Consider the following 2,936-nt stretch of genomic DNA (forward strand, 5'->3'; position numbering starts at 1 on the left):
GGCCACTGTCGCAACAGAGCAGCTCCTTGGGCTCCTCCGCGTGCGGCCGGCTCACCAGCCAATCACGGCTTCGCGCGGCTCTTGGCTCGCCGCCGTGCAGACTCCTGGGAAATGTCGTCCTCGAGTCGTGGCGGCCAAGGCCGAGACCGCTCCTGGAGAACTACGGCGTATCCCAGAAGCCTCGCGGGCCCTGTGACGTCACCAGGGTGCGCGAGGCTGGCTGGATTGGAGTCCAAGAGCCCTGGGCCCGCGGGACCTTCGGGCCCTGGAAACTGCAAATCCCAGATTGCTTCTCGGATAAGTGGGCTGGGTCGTCCAGGCTTTACCCCGCCTCTGTTGAATTATGATACCGAGTTTATAGGCCGCCCTACCGGCTCTAGGCAGCAAGGCCAGCGACTACACTTCCCAGCATGCATCAGGCGGGAACGGCTAGAAACAATGGGCAGAGAAGAGGAGGGATAGAAGGAAGAGTGTGGCGGCTGGGGAGATGCAAAGAACAGAATTCTTCCATGAAAGAAAGGCGTTCTCGTTTCATGAAACCGAGATTTTAGAGACTGGTCCAGTGGTAAGCAAACTTTTTAGAGGTGCCAAATGTTGTTCCTCATCCTCAGCCACGTAGCCAACCCACTCCCGAATTGTTAGGTTTCCGTTGAAGCCACGTAAGTTTGGTGGGAAAACCCTGAAGTGTACCTTTATCATCAGTTTGCCATGAGACCGTAACCGTTACTTTTCCTTTGAGTCTCACTGTTTAAAAACTCTCATAGACTTCTCATCACCGACATCGTAAATCCCACATTTGTAGCCTCAAATACAAGGCAGGCCCTGTGTGATCTGTGCTACTGCTCCAGGCCGCTGACCAGCGGTGCCTCGCCATCAGTGACACGGCTGGAGGGAAGCAAAGGGAACTGTTACTACCTCTGAGCAGTCTCCAAAAGTGGCCCTCTTGACATCTTTAAAACATAAGCTCACTCCTCCACAGAACCAGCTGTCTTCCTCAAACTTGATGCTCCAGCAGAATCTACATGTATTTCAAGTGATCCACTATTTCACACTTTCATGCCTTTGGGCTTACCTTTTTCCAGAATACCCCCCACCAATTAAGTACCCACTGTGTTGTCAGGCTTGGCGCTAGATGCTGGAGTTGCAATGGTGACAAGTCATTCCCTGACTTTAGGGAGCTCACAATTAAGGAGGAACATTAAAAAAGTAAATGAACCACGACATTCAGGTGTTAAGTGTCTTACACGTGACTTCTTCATGCTGCTGGAGTTCCCAGGCGGGGACCTCACTTTGACAGAGCATAACTAAGAGCATGAATTCTGGGGGCAGACTGCCTGCATCAAGCCTCAGCACCACCACTTACCGTGTGTGACCTTCGGCAAAATACATATTCTCCTCTGTAGAATGGGAATGATGGTAGTACACACCTCATTTGATTGTTAGAAAGATTAGAGGTTAATTCTTGTTAATTGGCTAATTATTACTTAGCCAGAGTTCTGTTAGGCTTCCTTCTTGCTTTCTCTGCTACTAGTAGAATCCTGGCCTAAGGATGCACTAGATATTTCTTTAATACATTTAACAAGTATTAAGCATCTACTCTGGGCAAAAGGGTTGGTTTAGGTAAAGAATATGGACAATGGTTAACTGCAAAGTCATTTTTATATATAAAACACAGGCTCAAGGATCAACGATTATCACTGTTTTGTTTTGTTTTTCCACTTACATGAATGTTCAGTAGGACATTGGAAAGCCCTGTGGGACAATTCTTTCTTGTGTGATACTATCTTACAATGTGCAAGACATCTTGCATTCTTGGGCTCCTCCTCTCAACCATTTGACAACAAAGTTGCCCAAGGTACACCTCCAAATTGCCCCCTCGGGATGTGCCGTCCTGGTTGGGAGCCCACTGTGGCGGTCGGAAGGCCCTGCCTGCCCCCCAGCCTCCCCTGGGCTGTCGGCCCCTCTCTCACCAGGCCTTAGCCGCCCTCGCCTCCCCACTTCTCTAGGCCAAGCTCCTCTCTCTTGCAGGGCCTTCTCTGCTCTACTCTTTACCTGGAAAACCCCTCTTCACATTTTGTCTGGGTAACTAACTGAAACGTTGGATCTCAGCATTCCCAATTTCTCAGGCTCACTCTTCCTGTCATATTTTCCCACTGGACTCTTACTTTTCTGCAATGCTATTTATGACAGTTTGGGGTTTCTACCTAAGTTTATATTTTTGCTATGTCAGTGTGACTGTAATGCCTGTCCCTGTCAACTCTCAGCTCCCTGAGGTCAGGGACCATGCCCACCTCGTCTACCGTTTGTTTACTCAGCACTCGTGACGATGGCCTGGAACTTAGCTGGCAAACAACATTTCTGAGATAACTAAGTGGAGGGTGGGATTTGGAAGCCCATTGGGAGAAGTCGGAAGGAGGCAGAAACGTGATCATTGAGGGGGAGGGTATTTTTTTTTCCAGGGCAGATGGCAGTTGAGGTTGAAGATCTGGGGCACCTCGGGGCCCATTTGGATTAGCGTCTGTGGAATGCACGCTGGTCCCTGAGGTGGCGGGCGGCTGGCCGGGCCGACCACGTCATCCTTTCCCCAGAGGGCGGGCGGCTCAGAGAAGGGGCGGGGCGACCATAGAGAGCGCCGCGGCAGAGCGAGCGGCCGGATGCGGTCACCATAGAGACGGGGACTGACAGCGGGCGGAAGAGGAAGGAGCTGGCCGGGCTGTGAGGTGGCAGCGGCTGCAACTGCGGAGCCGGCGCCTCGGCCGAGCCCTGGGGTCTGTTCCCCCTTCCCCGCCCTTCCCCTTGCAAAGGGCGACGGGGGTGCCGCTCCTGGCGACAGGATCGGGTGGCCACTGTCGCAACAGAGCAGCTCCTTGGGCTCCTCCGCGTGCGGCCGGCTCACCAGCCAATCACGGCTTCGCGCGGCTCTTGGCTCGCCGCCG

General features: G+C 52.8%; 1 protein-coding gene across 1 annotated transcript in view; it reads right to left on the reverse strand.

Annotated features, from left to right (window-relative positions):
• ABCF2 (ATP binding cassette subfamily F member 2) overlaps window positions 1–2,936 on the reverse strand; it is a 13,111-nt gene that overhangs the window by 4,837 nt on the left and 5,338 nt on the right. The gene's annotated exons all lie outside the window — the stretch shown is intronic.

The sequence above is a fragment of the Hipposideros armiger genome, unplaced genomic scaffold, assembly GCF_001890085.2.
Source record: "Hipposideros armiger isolate ML-2016 unplaced genomic scaffold, ASM189008v1 scaffold_239, whole genome shotgun sequence".
NCBI classification, from domain to species: Eukaryota; Metazoa; Chordata; class Mammalia; order Chiroptera; family Hipposideridae; genus Hipposideros; species Hipposideros armiger.